The sequence below is a fragment of the Marmota marmota genome, unplaced genomic scaffold, assembly GCF_001458135.2.
Source record: "Marmota marmota marmota unplaced genomic scaffold, marMar, whole genome shotgun sequence".
Taxonomy (NCBI): domain Eukaryota; kingdom Metazoa; phylum Chordata; class Mammalia; order Rodentia; family Sciuridae; genus Marmota; species Marmota marmota.
In genome coordinates, this window is record NW_026000108.1 from 14,364,982 (window position 1) to 14,375,336 (window position 10,355).

A 10,355-nucleotide genomic window follows, 5' to 3' on the forward strand; every position below is an offset into this window, starting at 1 on the left:
CCACTGAAAAGCTAGAAACAGAAGGACAAGACATTTGAAAATGTTCTAGAATTTTCCTTCACTTATGCTTCTAAGGAAAATGACTTATTAGAGCATTTTCAAATATAAGATTTACAACTACTAATTGTATTTTAAGCTTTTATCCTAAAAATGTCACCATATCTTCTATATTTTAAATCTGCTACAGAATCTGCTAAACAATATTTCATTTTATAATTTTAGAACTTCATCATTTAAATCCAGATTTGGCAGAATTAAAATGTAAAAGGCTTTAAGTTTCTCTACATCCAGTGACTTGAGAACCAAGAAATATTATTTAAACCTTTTTTTGTTAGATTTTGAAACAAAAAGCCGTACAAGAAAATTATGCCCATGAACTACCATTCCTAGAAAAGACAGAATGCTAGCCCATTAAAAGCAAGGAGGAAGTGGAGGGTTTGCACTTTCTATAATCAGCTTCAACATCTTTCATGGAAGAAGGATGGCATAAGCCAGGTAAACTTTCCATCACTGTGTCTTCTAGTGAATCTGGCACACAAGGGTAAGAACTGGGAGCAACAGACTGTATGCCTCATCTGGGCTTCTATAACAAAATAATGTAAATGGAGATGCTAATAAAGAATAAATATTTATTTCTCACAGTTCTGAAGGCTGGGAAGTCCAAGTTCAAGGCACCAGCTTATTCGATGTCTGATGAGGGCTGGATTTCTTGTTCATATAAGCTTTTTTCTGCATTATCCCAAGAGAAATGGGGAAGGGCAGATGGAGCCTCTTTTATAAATGTATTAATTCCACTCACGAGGCCTTCATTTTTACCACCATCTCCTACTACCATCACCAAAGGGGTAAGACTTTCAGCATATGATTTGGGGGGAACACAAGCTTTCAATTCATTGAAATTTCTCAATAAAGCAATACATGGCCTCTGAAGACTTATCAAATTCTTATCAGATATTCTTATTATTCCCAGAACTTCAAGCAAATATCACATTGGTAATTAACTTCTCTACCTGTATGTTATACCTGGGGTTTAGCTGCACGAAGCAGAATCCTCAAATTAAAGTGGCTTGTTATGTTATGTAACTGAAGTTCATATGTGGCAACGTCCGGAACAGATAGTGGATCCATAAAGTCTTAAGACCCAGGATCTTTTTTTTTTTCCTTCTCTGTGAAACTGAGTACTAAATTTCATATTTAACATCAATTAATGGTTCAAGTTTGATCCATCTTGTCTGCATGTAACAGTTAGGGTTTTATTAAAGATATAAAGTAACTGTGAATTGCAGAAGGACTGGTTGCAGGGAATAGACCTGGCAGGATTGTGGGAAATGGTTTAGTAGATCAGGTAAGACTGTTGTTGGTGCTTATGATGCTATGATTATACTCAGCAGGGATTAGAGTCAAGGCTGGAGAGGACTGCGAAATGGGGAATGCAAGGAAGAATTAGAATGCATGAGGACAAGCTGGAACCCAGGAGTATGTATTGGAACCCATAACAATTCCTCAAAGCTGAGCATCTGACATGGATTATGCAGGTGGTCTGAGAAAACTTAGAACATTTTGTCATGAAATTGTACAAGAACTTGAATATATGCCAGGATTCAAAGAAAATGAGATAGCTCTCCACCACCTTATCAGGTACCTCATGACTGATAGGATTTAAGCCATTATATCATCATTCTAGGCAGTAGAAAGGAGGACACTCATTCTGGCTGAATCAGCTTTTCTACCCTCTTATAATTTGTTAAGTCTCTAATATAGTACTTTTAATTATAAGCACAATGTTCTAGAGCAGAATTTCAGAACTTGTGCACATTGTAGGACAAATCTATGCTCAATAAACAGCAAGCTGCCATTTTCTTCTGCCCCCAACCTCTGGGAACCTCAATTCTACTTTCTGTTTCTATGAATGAAATTATATAAATGTTTTATATAACTGGAATCATGCAGCATTTCTCATGTGACTGGATGATTTCTCATAGAAAAATGTATTCCGGATTCATTGATGTTATAGTGGGTGACAAGATTTTCTTCTTTTCAGGCTAAACAATATTTCATTTTATTTATCTATTAATCCTCAATGGAAATTCTGTTGCATTCTCCTCTTGTATGTTGTAAATAATTTGCAAATATCTCTTCAAGGTCCTCATTTCAATTATTTTAAGTATTTGTAAGTGTAATTGCTGGATCATATGGTGGTTCTAGTCTAATTTCTTAGGAAACTACTGTTTCCCACAGTTATTACACCATTGTACATTTCCACTGACAAAGCACAAGAGTTCAAATTTTCCAACCTTGCCAACATTTTTATTTTATTTTATTTTAAAAGTAATGGTCATGTTAACAAGTGTAAAGTAAAATCACATTGTGGTCATCATTTGTATTTTCACAATTATTAGTAATTTTGAGCACCTCATCTTATATCTGGGTTTTATAAATCTTGTTTGTACACTTACTTACTGGGTTGTTTCTTTTGTGAACTCAACTGTATAAGTTCCTTATGTGTTTTGGATATTTACTGCTTATCAGGCATATGGTTTGGAAATATTTTCTATCATTTCATCAGTTTCTGTTTCATTCTATTACTTCTTTGCTTTGCAGAAGATTTTAGATTGATGTAATCCCATTTGTCCATTTTTTAAATTTTATTTTCTATTTTCTATTCTTTTCAGGAAATCATTGCCAGAACCAGTGTTATGAAGATTGTTCTTGGTTTTCATTGCAAGACCTTTATAGTTTTAGGGTTTTAGTTTTTATCTCATTTCAAATTGATATTTTTGTAGGGTCTAACATAATGTTCCCATTTCTATATTTTGCTTGTGGATATTATTTTTCCCAACACTATTTATTAAAGACACTCTCCTTTTCCCATAGTTAGTCTTAGTGCTCTTGTCAAAGATCATTTGAAACCTATGTTTTAAAAATGCCATTAAGACTTTGATAAAGATTGCTGTGAATATGTAGATCACTTTGAGTAGGGTGAATATTTTACTAATATGAAATCTCCAATTTATTAACAATAGATATATTTTCATTTATTTCTGCCTTATTTAATTTATTTCACAAATGTTTTGAATCATTCTTTGTATAAGTATTTTTACTCATAGGTTAATTCTGAAGTATTTTATTATTTTAATACTATTATAAAGGGTATTGTTTTATTTCTTTTGCACATTGTGTGTGGTTAATATATAAAAGTGAAACTGATTTTTATTTGTTTATATATAATTTTCAACTTCACTGAATTTATTATTTCTAACACTTTTTATGTGGGATATTTGCAATATTTAGGATTTTCTACAAATAAGATGATGCCATTCACAAATAAAATAATTTTATGCCTTTCTTTCAAATTCAGATGCCTTTTATTTATTTTTCTTCCTTAACTACTCTGACTAGTACTTCCAATAAATATTATGTTGAAAAGAAATGGCTAGATTTGGCATCCTGGGCTTGTTTCTGATCTTGGAAGAAATGCTTTCAGCTTTCACCATTGAGATAATTTTTGCTGAGAATGTTTTGTTGAATTTATTTCCTTCTATCCCTGTTTTGTTTAGTGTTTTTACAATGAAATAGTATTGTGTGACATCTTTTCTGCATCTATTGGAATGATTACATTAATTTCTATTCTTTTTTAAAAAACTTTTTTGAAATATATTTATTTATTTTTATGTGGTGCTGCGGAACGAACCCAGTGCCTCACATGTGGAAGGCAGGTGCTCTGTTGCTGAGCTATAACCTCCACCACTTAATTTCTATTCTTAATTATATTAACATAGTGCTATCAGAAGAATTGATCTTTATATGTTGAGCTATTCTTGCACACAATGTATAAATCCCACTAGGTTGTGGTGTGTAAGCCTTCAATGTGCTGTCAAATTTTTGCTAGTATTTTGTTGAGTATATTTGGATGGATGGTCAATGGGGATATTGGTCTGTATGGTTTTGTCTTTTTTTCTTCTAGTTTCTTTATCTGACTTTTGTATCAGGATAACTGGCATCATAAAATGTATTTGAGATTGTTCTCTCCTCTTAAAATCTTTGGAGGAGTCTGAGAACAGATGACATTACTTTTTTAATGCTGAGTAAAAGAGTGTTCCTGTACTTTTCTTTGTTGAAAGATTTTTGGTTACTGATTCAATCTCCTCAGTAGTTATAGCTCTGTTTGCAGTTTTTAAAATTTTATGTCAGTCTTGGTAGGTTGTATGTTTCTAGAGGTTTATACATGAACTCTAGGTTGAGAATTTGCTGTCATATAATTGTTCCTAGTAGAGTATTATAATCCTTTCTGTGACATCAGTGTGATGATTACTTTAGCCTTCTCTCTTTTTCTTTCTGTCAGCTTTCTATCATTGTGACAAAACACCAGGGAAAATCAACTTAAAGGAAGAAAGATTTGTTTTGGCTCACAGTTTCAGAGCTTCCAGCTCATGCCCATTTAACTCTGGTTTTGGGACTCCAGTTAGGATCTACCTCCTAAAGTCCCTTACCTCCTTCCAATAACCTATTGAACTATATGAATCCATAAGTGGATTAAACCATTTGTGAAATCAGCCCTAATCTGACCGGGGCAGTGTTCTTCTCCAAGTCTTCAGCATAAGGGATTTGGAAATCTATTCTCCCATTCTTTCATTTGCCCATTGTTTCCTTAAGTAAAGGAAATCTCTTGTTTAGCATAGAGTTGTCCTTTTTTTTTTTTTTTTTTTTTTTTGGCCAGTTTGATCATCTGTCTTTTGATTCGAGAATTTAGTCCAGTCACCTTTAAAGAATCACTGTTGGAGAAGGATTTACTCTTGTCTTTTTGTTTATTGTTTTCCATTTTGTAGCCCTTCTTCTGACTCTCTTTTCCTGTCTTGTTATCTTTCCTTTGTTTTTTTCTTTTTATTAGTTTTATGTAGGTGACACACTTTGATTATTTTCTGAGTTTATTCTGTATATCTTCCATAGATATTTCCTTGTACTTTTCACAGAGGTTACGTTGAAAAATCTTACAACTATTTGTGTTAAACTAAAAGCAACTTTAGTTCTAGGACATACAAGTCCTCTACACTACTTCACCCAAAATCCATGCTCTATATTATTGAAGTCAAAAATTACATCTTTTATGTTGTATATCCATTAACATATTTTTATAGTGATAGTTATTGTTTGTTTTGTTCTTAACTTTAAACCACAATTAAAAGTTATGTATATGCCATAGATTCACTAATTACTCAAATTTATATTTCAAATACCTTTATGTTGCTTAGTGTGTTTTCATTTCAACATGAGGAAATTTCTTTAGCATTTCTGGAAAAGATAACCTAGCAATGACAAACTCCCTTAGCTTTTGTTCATGTAAGAAAGTCATAACTGCACCTTTATTGTTTTAAGTTTGCTTTTTTTCTGTATATAGTATTCTTGGTTGGTAGTACTTTTCAGAGATCTGAGTACATCCTCCCACACCCTTCTCATCAGCATGGTTTCTGCTGAGAAATACATTATTCTTATGCAAGTTCTCTTATCCGTGATGAATCATTTTTCTCTTGCTGCTTTCCAAAATGTTTTTCTCCATAATTTGATCAAAATATGTCTTGCTGTGAATTTCACAAATTCATATTTATTATTCTTTGTTGAACTTCCTGAATTTACGGGTGTACTGCATTCCCAAATTTGGACTATTTTAGCTGTTTCTTCAAATAAGCTTCTGACTTTCTTGTCCCTTCTACTTCTTTTACCCTAATATTGTACATTGTTTCTCTTGCAATCCTTTAAGTCCTATATTCTTTCTTTATTATTTTTCATTCCTTTTCTTCATTCTGTTACTCTGATTAATTTGCCATGCCTTAGAATTTCTCATTTTTTTTTCTTTCCCATCAGTCTGTCATTGTATTCATGGAGTGCTTTTTTTTTTTTTTTTTTTTTTTTTGTATTCTTCAGCAACAACATTTCTTGTTGGTGCTTTTTCATATTTTCTTTCTGTCAATAATATCCTTTTGTTCATGCATAAATTTCTTTAGCTGATAGAGTATCTTTATGATGGTTATTTTAAATTCTTTGTCAGCTATTTTATATAGCTATTGAGATCAGTTTTTGAAAATTGTTTGTTGTTCCTTTTTTTAAGCCATGTTTCCCTGTTTCTTGCTGTGTATTGAATTATTGATTTGTGATATGTACAATTGAAAAAGCAGTCACCTCTATCAGTCTTACTGATGGGTTCCATACAGAATACCATCCCCAACCAGCCCAGTTATTAATTTTGGGAGCTTCTGAAGCCTGTTTGGATGCTATATGTCATCTTTGGCCCTGTGTATGTAATTTCTCAGAAAACTGTCAGTTTATTTTTTGGGAGTTCAAAAGTCTCTTTCTCCCTCCCTTGGCTGTAGGCATCCCTGCATGTTCCCCAAGTCTACAGCAGTACACAGCCCCACTCTTCCCTATTCTTAGCAGCACAAAGGGAGAGAAATGGATCCTAGCCCCTTAGGCATTCCTTTAAAGATCAAAAGGCCATATGCATACTTCATTCCTCTCCTCTTCCCAAGGAGATTGAAGTTTTGTGCTTTCTTCTGATTGTGGTGAACTGTGCTGACTACCACCAGCCACTTCCCACTCTTCTTTGTTTTCAGTGTTCCTATGCATCCAACCTACATTCAGAAAATGATCCAATTGAGGTAATACAGAAACCAGCCCCTTGGATAACCCTCCAAAAAAACATAAAATTTTAAATATTTACTCCACTCTTTGCATTCCCTGAGAGGGAGAAGTCTGAAGCCAGGATCTTCTCTTCAGGCTCTCTGCTGGCTTGGAGGAGAAACTAAAAGAAATACAGTGAAATTACTTTCTTTAACCGTTTAAATGAGATTTTCCGCAGTTTTATTTTCACCAAGGCTACTGAAATTTCATAACTGGTATTTTTTTTTTGCCTTTTCTCTGTTTTTTTATTTCTTCTTTTTCGTTTTACATGACAGTAGAATTATTTTGACATATCATACACAAATACTGAGATGCAATATAACCTCCTATTCTTGTGGTTGTACCTGATGTGGGGTTATGCTGGTCATGTGTTTATATACAAACATAGGAATGTTATGTTCAATTCATTTTACTGTTTTTCCCATTTCCACCCATCTCTCCATTCCCCCAATTACATCCTGTCAAATTTGGTGAATGTCCACTACCCTCTCCCCACCAACTATTATGAGTCATCATTCACATATCAGAAAGAACATTTGGCTTTTGGTTTTGGGGGATTGGCTTTTTTTACTTAGCATATAGCCTCCAGGTTCATCCATTTGCAGTCAAATGCCATTATTTTATTTCTCTTTATGACTGAGTAATATTCCACTGTGTATATGTACATTTTCTTTATCCATTCATCTATGAAGGGAACCTAGTTTGGTTTCATACTTTAGCTATTGTGAATTGAGCTGCTATGGGCATTGATATGGCTGTATCACTAGAGTATGCTGATTTTAAGACCTTTGTGTATATGCTGAGGAGTGGTATAACTAAGTCAAATAGTGGTCCCATTCCAAGTTTTCTAAGGAATCTCCATCCTGCTTCATCCTGTTGCACCAATTTGCAGTCCAACCATCAATGTATGCAAGTACCGTTATCCCCACATCCTCACCAACATTTGTTGTTATTTGAATTTTTGATAATTGCCATTCTGACAGGAGTAAGAAAAAATCTTAATGTAATTTTAATTTGCATTTCTCTAATTTTGCACATTTGATTGTTATTGTTTTTGTTGTTGTTGTTGTTGTTGTTAATTTTTTTTTAGCTCTTTATATGTCCTGGGGATTAATGCTCTATTCGAGATGCAGTTGGCAAAGATTTCCTCCCATTCTGTAGGCTCTGTCTTCCCATTCTTGTTTGTTTCCTTCACTGTGAAGAATCTTTTAATTTGATACAATCCCATTTACTGATTCTTGATTTTACTATTTGTGCTTTAGGTGTCTTGTAAGGAAGTCAGTTCCTAAGCCAACATGATGGAGATCTGGGCCTACTTTTTCTTCTTTTAGGCACAGGGTCTCTGGTCTAATGTCTAGATCACTGATCCACTTAAAGCTGGGTTTTGTGCAGGGTGTAAGAGAGGGGTCTAATATCATTTTGCTACGTATGGATTTTTCTTAACTGGGTTTTTTAGTTCTCATGAACAACAATATGTATGTCATTGTTAAATTGGTATTTTTGTGGAGGGACAAGATTGGGGTTTCCTGATCCACCAACTTGTTAATATAATATCCTTTCCAAATCAGCTCTTTTAAAAAGGCCTTCCCACAAATCCCACCTAACACCTCCTTAGAACTAAATGTTTAACAGTTTCACATGACTAGTCAGAAACAGAAGCTGAGAAGTATAGTATGTGTAGAAATAATTTGCTCAATTAAAATCAGAGTTTTTGATTAAGAAAGAACTGGAGAATAGATCTATATTGGTCCATGCCATTACATTTGTAGATGAAAATGTCAGCCTAACTTCCCGAAGAAAATATAGAAAAAACTTAGAAGTTTTAGTTAGTACCATAGCATTAACTATTTGTGTAGCTTGCCTTGTCTATTGTCAGTCCATGGAGAACCTGTTATTCAAAGCTGTATACTTCAAAACCAAAAATGATGGCTGAAAAACATATGCTCAATAACTATTGGTTGAGGAAATCTGGTGAATACACCTAGAGCTTTTACTGCCCCACTGAGCATGCTCATGTTTAATTTTGTCAGGGTGACAAGTCTTACATATTTCCCCAAAGCTGCTCACAAACCCCACCTTTATATGTACTGTTGGGATACTTCTGAAAGAGATTATTTTTAACAAAATTTAAAGCGGTTTTTACAGGCCAGAAATCTGTTCAACTCAGGGCAAGGGCACAAACTTCCCCGTCCAAGTTAGATTCCCATCACACAATATTCTGTTACCTTTTCCTTCTTCATGACATCTATTGTAGCCAACATACATGAATTTCCTTTACAACTATTTAGGTTTTGTGCTAGATGTGAAGGAAAGAGCCTTTCCAGGTTTGTTTACTGCTTTGTTGGCATGTTCTAGCATAGAACAGGTGTTTAATAAATATTAATTTTTTAAAAATGGAAGAGTTAATAAATTAAACCCATAACATCAGCTCTTTGACTCTCACCATTGCCTGGAGGGCATATAGCCAGCATTAGGAATTGACAACAAAATACTTTAGAGACATGGTCAACCAGCTCATTTTATTATCAAAGAAACAGAGAATCAGAAATACCTGGTGAATTTTAATATTAGAAACAACCTGGGGGGCTGGGTGTGTAGCTCAGTGGAAGAACACTTGCCTAGCATGTGTGAGGCACTGCATTTGATCCTCAGAACAGCATGAAAATAAATAAAATAATGGCATATGTTCACCTACACCAACAACAACAACCTGGTAGTGAACCTGGAACCTAAACCCTAGACCAGTGCTCATTGCATTTCAATTTATGCTGGAGTCTTGGGTCGGGGAGAGGGGCATCTTCAAATCTATTTTGAGAACCCAGAGCTATCATAACTGAGAGACCCCCTCCTGCCTTTTTTGTAGGACTTCTAATCACATAGAGTTCTTACTGTTTACCTCTTACTTATTAATACCATATATCTATTACTAGTTATCTCATCTATTACTGACAGTAGTGCCTCTGAAGTCATAAAAATGATCTTCCCTTCTTTCGACTTTCTTGACCTGATTCCATTTTCCTCCTTTCCACTGGCGCATCCTGTCAGTTTTCATGGACTCCACTTCATCTGTCCTTGTTCACCTCTGTTCTCCTCTCTGTCTTGATATCCTCTCTGGAAGGTCCTGTCCCGTCCTTCCCCATGGCTTCAATTCTCATGTATAAGTTTCTGGCCCCCAAATTTACATCTCCACAATCATGAGTGTCACTAGTGCCCTTCTCAGGTCCCTTTGTGCCTATTTGTAGCCTCTCTGTACTTTGATGTTATGAACTCACAACTTTTAGGGGATTGCTTCTGGATACAATAACTGCGGAACCCATTTGGAGAAATAGGGATACTCAGGAATTTTAAGTACATTCTCCCTACACTATGGGATATGAAATGGAGCTCCTTTGACTCCATGAGGATGAACTCATCAGACTAATGTATGTTGTAAAGATCCCTGCAGAGGAGCTGGAGCTGTAGCTCAGTGGTACAGTGCTTTCCTCGTATGTGTAAGGCACTGGGTTCGATCCTCAGCACCACATAAAAATTAATAAAGATATTGTGTGTCTATCCACAACTAAAAAAAGTATTTAAAAAAAGGGGTCCTGCAGAGGAGGGTGGAAGCCACATATTTTGAATAACTCTATTACTTGTCTTCTTCACTTCTCTTCCCCCACCCCAAACTTTTTTTTTTCTTTTCC